This window comes from Brienomyrus brachyistius, chromosome 4 (genome assembly GCF_023856365.1).
Source record: "Brienomyrus brachyistius isolate T26 chromosome 4, BBRACH_0.4, whole genome shotgun sequence".
In the NCBI taxonomy this organism is placed as follows: Eukaryota; Metazoa; Chordata; class Actinopteri; order Osteoglossiformes; family Mormyridae; genus Brienomyrus; species Brienomyrus brachyistius.
The window spans coordinates 7,646,218-7,659,032 of NC_064536.1; the positions used below are offsets into that span (position 1 = coordinate 7,646,218).

Here is a 12,815-nt window from a genome sequence, read left to right on the forward strand (position 1 = left end):
CAATTACTGCATCAGCCCCTATACTGAACATCACTCCCTAGACCATAGTAAGTAGAAATTGTTATCTGGAGGCTCATCCATATTCCGTCAACGTTGTTAAACTTATGATGTCAGTGCTGATACCTTGACATACATGCTGACGACGTGGATAGGATCTGAATCCTTCAGCAGCCTGTTCTCTTGCCTCACCCCCTTTAAAGAGTGTCCTGGGTCTGCATCATGCATCTGCGTTCTTGGAACCTTTCTCTAAGCTTTGTATTTACATTGACCCAGTATCAAATAAGCACATATGAAAAAATGCACGGTTTTGCACAAGCTTTTGAATCATTCCCAGGAATTACTTTATCCAATATTGCCTTCTGCTTTTTTTCCATTTACGACATGAACCATATTGTCTTTTTTTGTACGCATCAATTTGAAACACCAATATGAAATATAATTTATAGATCAAACACGTTCCAAGAACTAATTTTGACCTGTGTACTGAAATGCATGTAAAAAATGTCTCTGAAATCTTTTGCCAACATTTTTCATTTATTTTTCAGTCATACTGTAGTTTAATATCTGCACACCGATGAATATCTCTGTGTATGTCTGTGTAAATATATCTGTGATAAGTTAAGGTGATATGTGGCTGTGTGTTTACCCCTGATGATGATGATGGTGGTGGTGATTTGGGATGGTGGCACTGCTATCCGTTCAGGCATGAGTGAGTGTGTGAAGGAGTTGGTGAATGAGTGGGAAGTGAGTGAGTGAATGAGTGGGTAGGTGGGTGGGCAAGTAAGTAAGTGAATGAGTGGGTAGGTGGGTGGGCAAGTAAGTGAGTGGGTAGGTGGGTAGGCAAGTAAGCATGTGAATGAATGGGTAGGTGGGTGGGCAATTAAGTGAGTGAATGAGTGGGTAGGAAGGTGGGCAAGTAAGTAAATGAATGAGTGGGTAGGTGGATGGGCAAGTAAGTGAGTGAATGAGTGGGTAGGTGGGTGGGCAAGTAAATGAATGGGTAGGTGGGTTGGCAAGTAAGTGAGTGAATGAGTGGGTAGGTGGGTGGGCAAGTAAGTGAGTGGGTAGGTGGGTGGGCAAGTAAGCATGTGAATGAGTGGGTAGGTGGGTGGGCAATTAAGTGAGTGAATGAGTGGGTAGGTGGGTGGGCAAGTAAGTGAGTGAATGATTGGTGAGTGAGTAGATGAGTGAGTAGATGACTGAAGGGGTTGTATCTGATCTTTAACCATCTAATCTCACCACATACTCTCTTTTTAATATCGGGTTCACATTATACATGTGCAAAAATAATAAAAAAATAACAGAAAAACTTCACGCCTTTGGTTTGTAAATGTTTACATTGATGTTATAATATTCTCTATTCTCCTTATATCTTTCCTATTTGAAGTTTGATGTTTTCATTGCAGGTTGTGCATGACCCATATTACTATGGCTAAACCTTCGAATTGTGTGTACGAAGAGTTACTACAAAGTCATGAACACAGGAAGATTTATTCATACATCCCACACCTGCAGCCACTGGTCCTGTCTAAGAACAAGCACCCGATATGCAGTGGAAAATACAAGTGGCCCTTTTAACGATGGATGGCTGTCAGCCGCCGGCACATAATGGACATTTTAACGGTCACATTTCCCATTTCCTCTCGGAAAGCGAACGAGCGCGCGGCTTGAAGTTGTCATCCCCGGATCCGACGGGGGCGAGCGGCCTCTAAACGAAGCAACTTAGAACAACTGCCATGAGGAGTAATATATAGGATCCTGAAATAGGTCAGCCTCTGACAAGGACTTCATATGTCAACAAAAAATGACAGATTTGACACACTTCGGCCTTTATATATGTCAATAGAAGAAGCCTTCATATGAAAATTCATAAATGTTATTTCTGTCTTCAGCAGCTTTTTCCTTATTAGTCTAAACTCAGGAAAACACTCCTCCTATCACACTGACTCTGTACTAACACACACAGCCAGGGACGCACACACACACTGCCTATGTTCTGATCATTGTCATTACTCTCCATTCATTTCTTTTGGCATAATCCTAATCCTAGCCAAGTTAACCCTAACCCTAACTCAGCTCTAACCTTAACCATAAGTAACCGAACAAAACACAGTGGAGACAAAACTTGGAACTCAAACTCTTCTAAACTTGGACATCAAGCAGATCTGTTGAATTATTTTTTTTTTTAACTTGTATCTCATCCGAAATCTTAGAACTGGACCGTTCATGCTAAAACCTGTATGGGTTGAGACACGTTCAACTCAACAAATTCGGACCTCGAACGGGTTGGTGGAGAAAAACCTAGTTGCAACTTGACCGAAAACTCAGAACACAACGAAATAAAACAGACCTGCTGAAACTTGCATGGATCAAGATGTATTTCTGAGACGAAGGCAAACAGACCTACTGCACTGCTTATGCCTAAGAATCGCGTGTGAAAAGTTGAGACGAGTGCCTGCTTTCCGTGTGATTTTTTTTGCGCTTTACAGTGTCTACAGCACATTTAGTGATGCAGTAATTATGCCCCCTAAGAAAGTGAGCAGAGACAGCAGCAAACCAAAGAGGAAGGCAGTGAGAGTAACTGTAGAACTTAAAAAGGAAATTATAGCGAGACTTGAAGGTAGTGCACATGTGTCTGATCTCGCTTCGGAGTGTGGGATTGTCATTTATTGCATGTTTATTGCTTCTGTATGTTTGCATTAGTTTCATATTGATTACTAATGCTTTTTATCATAGGTTAGTAGGTAGATAAGTTTAAATAAGCAATCAGTTGGGGGGGTCTGGAATGCATTTAATTCATTTGCAATATTTCTTATGGGGATGTTACTTGGATGTAATTGGTTTTACCACATTGTGGGCATATTTGGTGCCCGCAATGTGATAAACATACCCTGCTACACAGACACATGCTTTCAGGCTGTATCCACCTCAGCATCTCTGGAGAAGTTGTCCTAGAAAGCACCAGATTCCCAAGTGGCCCTGTCTCTCTGATTAAAGACTCCCAGAGACATCCCACAAAACCGTGCGGGGGGGCATGTGGCTGTTTTGGACGCCATCCACTGGCCGTTTGGCCCGAAATGTGCCTAGGGGTGTGTAATCGATCTGGGCAGCTGACCAGCTAGCCAGACAACGCCGGCTCCTGGCTGGTCCTGAGCTTCGGGGAGACTTTAGATCGCATTGTGGCTTCTCCTCGCCTCCTTTAATGTCTCCATGCTGGAGCACACACTTTTTCTGGAAGGGAGGGGTAGACAGAGGAGACAGGGAGGTAAAACAGAAGCGATAGAGAGGGAGTGAGAGAGAGAGACGGAGAAGAGAGAGCGAGAAACAAGCAGGCATGATAGTCTGCGTTACCAAGTCTGAGGTTCAGTCCTGGGATACTTTCGCTGCCTCCAACCTTGACGGTCTGGATTAAACTGGGAGCGATTCCTCAGAGGGAATCAAAAGACGGTAAGAGTCTCTTTGTGTGGGTCCGTCCGTGCAGAACCAGGCAGGATTACTGGGACAGCAGAGTAAAACGAGTTAGTGACAGAGTGGGAGCATGCTTCATTACATCATCGTTACCAGCTGAGCTCTGTGCTGCAGACTGGAAAGTCACTGGGAAATCAGTCACAAAGGTACATAAAGCCGACAGGTTTGGATCACTTCTCTCTGTGTGTTTTTTTTTTTTTTTTTTTTTACCTAAGACTTAAATCTACAGCAACTCTTTATCTTATAATAATACTTCATCCTTCAAAAAAATATTCTGTTTTACACATCAAGTTTCAGATTCGGGTTTCTAGTTTTATTTATCAAGCACACTGTACATGTGTTTAGCGAAGTGCTTGTATTTATATAAAATAAAATATCTTAAAAACAAGTTTCTGAAACAAATGAGAATTAATATTCCTTAAATGCCATAACAGGCTTTAAGTGTGTAATGTAAACCATAACAGGCTTTAAGTGTGTAACGTAATCCATGGGATGGGTGCAGTGTGTACTGAACGCATGCAGACCTTTTCTGTACTGATCTTTCATGGACTACCAGTGACAAAGTGTAAGAATGGCAAGCATTTAATGTGGCTTCAAGCTGTCTTTAAGCACAGTAATGAAATTAAACTCGGGCTTTGAAAAGCCCTTGGGATAATTATGCCCCTCGGATTCTGTGCTGCGGGTTTAACTCGGCTTTGGCGTTAAAGTGGACTGTGGCTTTGAAGCCCCCTCATTAAGCTCCAGGTCATTATATTAGCCGTATCGATAAGGGTTGGTGTCCTGAGATGCTCCTGTTGCTTCTAAAAACCATCCATTTGCACTATTAGGACACTGTAATAACAGGCCAATAGTCATTACGTTAGTTACCTACCGTGTTATTACTTAGTCATAATTAATAGCCTTATTGGTGTAATGCTACTTCATCTGTTCATTTATATGCCGCATTGATTTATGTCTTGGGGTATGGCGCTTATAGTTAGGGAATATTATAAATGGGCAATTTTTTCTTAATGATTTTGATGTCCACCCCAGAGAGTCCGGATGTGTCCTGTTAATTTTGCTGGGTCTGTAGCCAGTATTTCTGACAGTGTTCTCATAAGGAACAGTGATTTCTTATGGATCATTCAGCTGCGTTTCTTTAAGCCCCATTTCCTATAGAATGTCGATAAGAAATGGTGAATCCCCATGGTTTATGCTCAATTTCCCAAGTATCCTTTGTACAGGAAATGGTATGATCTCCTATGGCGGAAAGGCTGCACACAGGTGCCAAATATTTAAATGGGTTTGTTTGGAACCTCCACAGATAAACCACATGAATCTGAAAATCATTATATGCCGTGGAACGCCTGGCGCCCGCTTCCAAGGCTAATCGCTTCAAAGCATATCGACTTTATACAGTTTCCAGCCTAAAGCCTTTGATTCGACTTTGCGCCCCCTCATCAGAATTCCATCGCCATACCTGACTCTCAACACCGACGTTCACATTATTCCACATAATATATTCTGCTTTCTGAGGACATTGTCTTTTGTTTCTTATCTATGTGGATGCGGTCCAAATCCGGCGCCGCCATCGCTCCTTGTCAAAACAAAGCCACCGCGATTAATATCGATAAACGTCCTCATGTTCACTGTATGCATTTTTTCCCGTTTCTATTGCACTTGACCCGTGAACACTCAACGAATCACAGGTCAGCTTTCACAGAGCCGTTCCAACTTCACGCATGAATTCATAGACGAACAACTTGTGTGGAACGAGGTGGTTTATGAATGGTCCACGTTCAAATAAATCAAGTCACATTTTTTATAAAGCTTACGGTCCTATAGTTATAATCAGAGGCGGCGTTGTCCTTTCAGGGGCCCCAATCAAATAGTCTCTTTGGGGCTCCTGTGTTTGCAAAATTTGCTGCATCCTCCTCAGGCGTTTCATTGTTGGGCGAAAAACTGCTCGTCGTTGGCAAACTTCCTGTTACCGACTTCCTATTTATCATTTCCTTCCTCTTCATGGTGCTGCCGGGATATGAGCCCTTCATGGTCGGGATTAACATTAACGTAAGCTAGCAAGTACAGTCAGAAGATCATAGCTAGCTGTTCTGCAGAACATGCTGCTTCAGCATCTTCTGAATAAGCGATGTGCCTGTTTAATATTTAGTGTAGCAACTGTTTGTGGCCAACAGGCCTCATGCAAATGCGAGGTTCAATTAATGGTTCTAGTGAACCCAGAGTACTAAGGATCAGTGTGCTGGTCTTCAGATTGGCATATGTTCTCTTTGCTCCATCCCTTTGAATCTTCTTATATCAAAGCATCCTGGCCAGAAACTCCAGGCCAGCCTTTCTTGATTATTTTAATTAATGAGGAGGTTCTGAGAGCCCTCCATTACATGGACCCTCTGATCTCCCCTTGCGCGTGAGTAATTCATCCTGCCATGTGCCGAGTCACCGTGCTCAGAACCTGTCTTACTATCCCCTCATGAAAATGCAGGAGCACAATCCCAATGATTTTCATTTGATTTAGCTCAAGCGGTGTGTGAAAACGTGAAACTGTGAAACAAAAACCAATCTCTAAACAAACAAGCATGTTGGATTCTGAAGGACAGTATCAGGGGTCCGTTCCAGGGATCCAAGAGCCTGGATTTTCCAAGCAACTGTTGACCTCGTGCCAATCATCTTCTCCAGGTTCTTGAAGACACCTCGTTTACCCTGTAACCATTTAAATACCTTTTAAATTCGCTAGCTCCTCCTTGGATATTGTGAGTTCTCCATACTAAGCGTTCCTAGTGTGTGTCTCTTTGATAGTCTTACCTGCACTTTCTGACCCACTGTCAACTTTGTACAGATTTTTTTTTTCATTCCAGTGCTGCTTTAATTCCGTTCTGGTTTGGTTACTGGTGACTTGCCTGTTTAATGATCGCGAGTTTGGATTCTGTCTTTGTTACTGGTGAAATAAATCACTATAGATCACTCCACAACTGGACCTCTGCATGATTCATTACATGCAGACTTGCGAATGAAATGTGTCTTTTCCAATATTCACTGTATAACTTCTGGCACCTTCCTCCACACTCCACAACAGGACTCATCGTTCATCATGTCTGTCAGCCTGACTGTGGTCTAACTTTAGTATATTACAGTATATCGACTTGGGTCTTTAAGCTTGCCAGCCAAAGTTCCTGGGTGTTTGTTTACATGTCAAATGCACAAATTTTAAACAAGCTGGAAGTGAAGAAGACCAGACAGAATGCTAAAAAAAAAAAATAAAATCATGTAGTAAAATAGCTGGGAAACTTTAAAAACGGGGTCTTACTTCTAGGAACCTTCCAGATTTCCAAACTTTCAAAATTTGCAGCATATGAGAGGCGCACAGTTCTGGAAAAGAAAGAGGAGGAAAAGTCATGGATTATTCAACAATGCTCATGACTAGTAAAATGTCGGTGAGATGGAACCACGCCGGAAAAAAAGGAACTTTGCGGTATCGCCTCGATGAATTTAGGGTCTGAACCAAATGGTGGCTGATGAGTGAGGAACTGAGCTCCTCACTGTTCAATCCCAGTAGGGGTTTCAGAGTCGTGGAGAGCTATCATCCACACACTCCTATAAGACAGCCTCAAAATCCATCATGTATGACATCTCAGTACTAACAATAATCCTCGTGGATTCTAAACGACAAAGTCCAGTGAAATACTAATAATTAAAACATTACTTGCATCCAAAAAGCCCAACTCATTAGCGCGACTTACTTTCAGTTAAATTATTCCTTCTTTGTTGTTCAGTTTTTCCTCAGTGTTTTTGCGAAATTCTGGTTGACCTGAGACTACTCTGGAAATATGGAAGGAATGTATGGCAGGAACCTGAGGAGTAGAACTGGGTAGAAGATGGATGGAGGTGCTCTTGTGTGTCTGTGAGAAGATGGAAGTCAGAACCTCCTCCACACATGTGATATGTTACCGACATTTCAGTGAGTCTCTTTACAAGGTATTACTCACTCTGACTGAGATGACCACACCTTTGTTTCATCCAGAGTAGAGGTGAGTCACCTTGAATCATGAAGGAAAAGGCGTCTCTCATCATGCTCAGAGAGCTCTGACTCTATCACTCTGACTCTATCACCGTGACTCTGTCAACCATAAGAATCAACAAAACAAGAGATAATAGAAGTGGCACAGCTTCAAGAAATTAGTTCAACTGAGATCCTTTTCCAGTAACCCGGCACCAAAGTTGATGTAACCTCAACAGTTTTGTATCCTCAACACAAAATAAGAGACGCGGCGCTCTCTCTTGAGAGTCTCTCGCTGTTGTTTAGGTCTCCAGCCCATTCTTTCTTATAACTGCTGAGAGTCGCACATTTAGGGGCTTGTTCACAGAGTAAACAGGATTGACATATCAGGACTTTGAGGGAGCTACTTGAGGACTCTCACCCCCTGCCCAACCCCCCCCCCCATTCGCCTGGAAGGGGAGCCCTGACAAGCATTGATTGCCAGCTCATTAATAATATCAGCGGAGAAAAGGCTGTCTATCCACCGGGATTCTTCATAACATCATTTCCGATACTGCTTTTAACTGACAGGTATGAAAGGACAGGCCAGGTGGTGTGATGCTTTAACAAGCACATATGAGCAAAATTTCAGCATTAAGTCAATTTTAATATTCTGAACGCATCATATGCAAGGATAAAATAAATTAAAATTCAAGCTTCATAAAGCTGCTATTGCTAAAACTACATCTAACAAACACTGGAACCATCAACTTCTTTCTGTGTATTATATTGATTGCATGAATATTTCAGAATTAAATTATATTTACAACACAAATATGTGTGTTATTCCAGCCATTCAAATTTTATAAACGCCATTAGCGACGTGAGAGCGACTGAAAGGGAATTTCATTTGCTTAAGCTGAGAGCAGTGTTGACCCAAACCATCAGTCTGGGAACAGAAAACCTCAGGAAATTAACAGGTATAGGTGTAACCTACTGTAGAGAAGTAATAAAATATATTTAAAAAAATCAATAATAAAACAGATCGTGAAAGAATGTTAAAATATGATTGCTGTAGTTTATATCAGGCTTTAAGTTTAATTTTGAGATTATGATACAAAACCATGACATTCAGAATTACAGTGGAATACAAATGAATGATACACCTCAGACGATTTTAAAGGCAGAAATACATTTTACGGCATTAAATGGAACATATTGGTTATTAAAATGAAAACAAAAAAACAACTAAATCCAATTTATTTCGCTGTCAGTATCTACAAGGCACCGAGAGATGAGTCACAGAGGTTTTTCCAGTCAATGTTCATTCAATTAATGAATCAAATTTAGTTCTGTCACATCCAAAAAAAGAAAAAAAAACATCTTGGAAAATAAGAATAATATTTCGGGGGGGCTTTCGCAATCCGGTATTGAATATGTGACCGTGGAGGATGGATGGATGGATCTTAAAACTACCCAGCTGTTTACCTTCACTTTCTATTTCTTGCTCTTAGTCTCTCACTAAATCACGACTTTTAAGCCCCTCTTACTCCCTAAGCCCCAATTAAGCCTAGATGTAAGACCTCTGCTTGATAGTGCCAGAAGCTAACGAGTTCTCTGAATCGGAGCCACCTTACCATCAAACGGCCTGTCAGGGTCAGTAAGGAAGCGGTGGCACTTCATTAAAGAGCAATTAGGAAGCTGGAGAAGCAAGTCCCCAGAAGCAGGAGGTCATCAAACGTCTGCTCCTCACAGATAAACTCATGCCACCACACACCAATTGGCGCAAATTAGCCAAATATTGATTCGGCGGATACCATTTAATTGGCTTCATTTTAACATCCAATCTCCCAAACATGATTGGAAAGCTGTCTCTCATCATCAGAGGCACAACATGACCTTCTTCATACATTCTGTAGCTGCACGGTGATGAACACGTCACCCCACAGACTGAGATATTCTGGAACGTTCGTGGCACGGTGATGAGCGTGTTACCCCACAGACTGATGCGTTCTGGAATGTTTGCTGCATGGTGATGAGCATGTGACCCCACAGACTGAGACATGCTGGAATGCTTGTGCCGCGGTAATGAGCGCATTACCCCACAGACTGAGACGTTCTGTAATGTTTGCTGCATGGTGATGAGCATGTGACCCCACAGACTGAGACATGCTGGAATGCTTGTGCCGCGGTGATGAGCACGTTACCCCACAGACTGAGACGTGCTGGAATGTTTGTGCCACGGTAGTGAGCACATTACCCCACAGACTGAGACGTTCTGGAATGTTGGTGGCACAGTGCTGAGCATGTTACCCCTACAGAGTGAGGGAGTAGTCGAGAGGGAGAAATCTCCCCTTCCTTTCATATCAGCCCCCATGAGCAGCAGGACTGATGTTCTCAGCTAAAATAAAATGAAAAGCAGAGATTTGTGCCCTTCGATCTCTAGATGTCTGAGCTGTAAGCCCCATGTATCCTGTCTCTGCGGGGAGCTAGCAGTATCCCTCCAGTAAGCGGCATGGCCTGCTTTGTTGGCGTTACTTTGGCATACCGGTATGTTTCATAGCCCCTGAATTTATCCACTCCTGGGCTGGCCGACAATTCTAAGAGCTGTTTTTTTTTTTTTCATTCTGCACTTCTGGGCTTTGCCAAGGATAAAGTGCTTTAACGGTTCAACAATCTTTCTTAGCTACTTACGAGCTCAGGGAATTAACTTTTTATGGGTCAGTATGTTAAACACGTTTATAAACGCATGTGCAGATGCTGCATGAACTGTCCCACTTACATTTGTACTTAAGACACGCCTACCGGCTCATTAACGAGCTTGTTTCAAGGTCAGGGATCCAAAAATGACACAATCTTAGAGAATTACAGCATGTCAGATAGAGAGTGATTTTATTCTACCTTTTAAGCTAACAGTGTAAAATCATGTGAAATCTGAAAGTTAAAATACATTTCAAACCAATACATATACAATTAATAAAATATTAACAACAAACAGCTGTGGAAAAAATTAAAAGACTCTCTCACTCTATATTTTAAAACAAATCTGCATTTTTAAATAATGGTTTAGTTGTGGTTCAGCAGGATGCTTTCAGGTTCAAAATTTTCAAGTTTGCATTGCGGAAGAATAAGGTGAAGCAGGAGACACTGGGGACGACCAGAAACCAGCCAGGCAGAGGGCAGAAACGACTCTCTAATGCCAGGGATGACCGTTAACTTATCTGACAGTTTCTCATGAATCGAGGGATGACATCAAGTGACCTTCCAAAGGAATGGGAAGCGCAGGTGTGAAGTGCGCTGCTAGGACAGTTCGTTTCAGGCTCATATAAAGCAAGGAAGAAGCCCTTTATTAATGAGAAGCAGGGAACCAGGCTAGAGTTTGCAGAAAAATATATATTATTCACAGATGCACACCCATAAATTCGGAACAGAGTAAAGCTAAAAATTGCGCTGTGGTCTCTTAATTTTTTTCCGTGACTATATATAACATTAACAGATATACTAAAACTCTCCCTTAAATAAATCAGTTACAGTAAAATCACACAGCAGAACTTGAGCCTCTGGGTTTTGGTTGTTCCCTTAAAGGAAGTGTGTAAGAGGCATGTTGCACTCTAGCGCCCCCTCATTGACATAAGTGCAGAACTGGCTAGTTGGGAGGACCAGTGGTCCCTCCTGCTGCCCCTCCAGGTGAGCTAATTAGATGCACATCCAAAGCCGACATCCTATAGCGAACAACATCACACAAGGACCGTAGCCTTAATTAAAAGGCATTTCTCTCCATAACAACCACAACAGACTTCTTATTCACAACAATTACTGTGAACTACTGCAAACAAGAAATGCTTGTAGCACCTACTCTTACAGCCTGTTTTAAATGAGAAGAACATAAATTGTTATAGCAGATTTGTTGTTTGAAACACGGTATATAGCTCTACAAATGTTTTTTCATGCTGTGGTAAGGGTTAGCCGTAAAACAGTCTTGGTTCAAAGACCCCCGAATCATTACTGAGGCATCAGACACATAGATATAGACACAGAGGTGTCTGACAGGGACAACCCAGTTTATTAACGATTTTGCTTGAAAACCCACTTCATTGTCGTTTCACGGGCTTTTGCAAGTGTTACACTCAGTTTAACCTCCCGAGATCCAGGATAAAATATGTTTTTTCTTTTTTGTTTTTTTTTTAATATTGATTCTGTTTTTGGTTTTGTTAAGGTCACACCCACCCACACATCTCTCAGGAACAACAACAGGACTTAATGGACGTTATAAGTAAGAGCATAACGTCCTCTGCAGAGGACAAGAACAAATTACTGGATCTTGGGAGGTTAATGCAGTAAAAGGTCATTTATATACCATTAAGACGGGACTGAGTGATAAAATGGTCAGAGGGCTGGAGGCTGTTAGCCTTTTAGCACGGAAACATGTTTACATACCACAGGCTAGAAAAACACACGTTCAAGATACAAGACAAAACCGTACAACGCTTGCCATCTGTCTGCATGCAGCTGCAGTTTATGAATCATACTTACAGAACTAGGCAACGCCTGTCATACTATTCCGGCACGTGCCGCAGTTTTCAAATATACTCCTTTTTCTTGTGTCATAATTTATGATGAGCAGCTAAAACTCAATTTACTCGGTAAGCTAAGGTTTTATATGAACTTTAATTTCCTCTTCGCATGGGGACAGGCAGGGCATTGGAGAAAGCAACAGCGTCACTGGAAAACACCCTGAAAGGCGGCGAAGCAGATGGTGAATCGGTGGCTAATCTGCCGCGTTGTTCTTCATCTGGCTGGACAGCCGTTCCACCTGGAGGCAGCGTGGAGGCCTGCCTTCATGTCCAAGAACGGCTGCTCTTTAATCCGGGACAGCAGCCACCAGATAATGAGGCCGAATTCCCATATGTTCGGCCTCCGCAGTGTCTGTATGGGACCAGGTCCAAGGAGGAGTTGGACAGGCCCAGGGATGCTCTCGGGGGCAGGATCACCCAGCTCTCCTCTGCCAGCCAGTGCTCCCAGATTCACTCCTGAAAAATAGTCTTCGTGATTTGAGCAGAGCGCTGAAACGTGACTATTATATAAACATTTGTATTATTGTAGAGCGTCCTCAGTTTTCTCTGTCTGGGTGACTGATGTTTTAATAGCATCTTATATTATATTTTATTTACATTTTTTATTTATTTATCAGACACGTTTATTAGTGTAGGGAATAACGGCGCTTTGGAGCGAGACGGATCTTATGGCTCCCTTCCTTTTCCGAGAGCCGCTCATCACTCTTTTTTCCATGGGGGGGGGGGGTTACTAGGTCTATCTGCGAAATAATCACTAGCATAATGATGGGGTAAGATTTGTATCACATTCAGACTTAGACGTC

At 42.3% G+C, this 12,815-nt stretch overlaps 1 protein-coding gene across 1 annotated transcript in view; it reads left to right on the plus strand.

Moving 5' to 3' along the window:
* The first annotated feature begins 3,306 nt into the window (after positions 1 to 3,306).
* Positions 3,307 to 12,815, plus strand: part of LOC125740241 (cadherin-12-like) — a 36,563-nt gene continuing 27,054 nt past the window's right edge. The window contains exon 1 of the mRNA XM_049011133.1: positions 3,307 to 3,447. The gene's annotated coding sequence lies outside the window, so the exon portion shown is untranslated. The remainder of the gene's footprint in view (positions 3,448 to 12,815) is intronic.